Source organism: Corvus hawaiiensis, chromosome Z, assembly GCF_020740725.1.
Source record: "Corvus hawaiiensis isolate bCorHaw1 chromosome Z, bCorHaw1.pri.cur, whole genome shotgun sequence".
In the NCBI taxonomy this organism is placed as follows: Eukaryota; Metazoa; Chordata; class Aves; order Passeriformes; family Corvidae; genus Corvus; species Corvus hawaiiensis.
The window spans coordinates 65,314,661-65,315,103 of record NC_063255.1 but is presented as its reverse complement, the minus strand read 5'-3'; positions in this window follow the sequence as shown (position 1 = coordinate 65,315,103).

Genomic DNA, 443 nt, shown 5'->3' with positions numbered 1-443 from the left:
AGTGTTATTCACTCCTATAAAAATGCAAAGCTCACTAATTAAAAAAAAAAGTTAGATAATGTGATAGGGAGGCCTCACCAATAGGTGAGTGAAGGGTTACAAATGTAAATATGTAGATAGATAAAGCCAACTGAACATACTAAATTTGTTAATAAAAACTTACATATTACCTGTGCTTCACAGGCAGAGAAATGTATCACATCTGCTTTAGCCAGTTCACTCACGTCACAAGCAGTCCAAGTATTCCCATTGATGCAATGCCTGCAAAGCCCATTTGATAGCTGGGTTAATGTTTTAGCAGTTTGTTTTGAGTGAATTGCCCCAAACTGGGCCAAGAGACACTTCAGAGACAGAGTCCAAGAAGTGGGTATTTGCTTTATTCGGTGTGCCGGGTGTGGGGGATTACTCCTCCAAGCACACACACTGGCACTTCCTACAACACA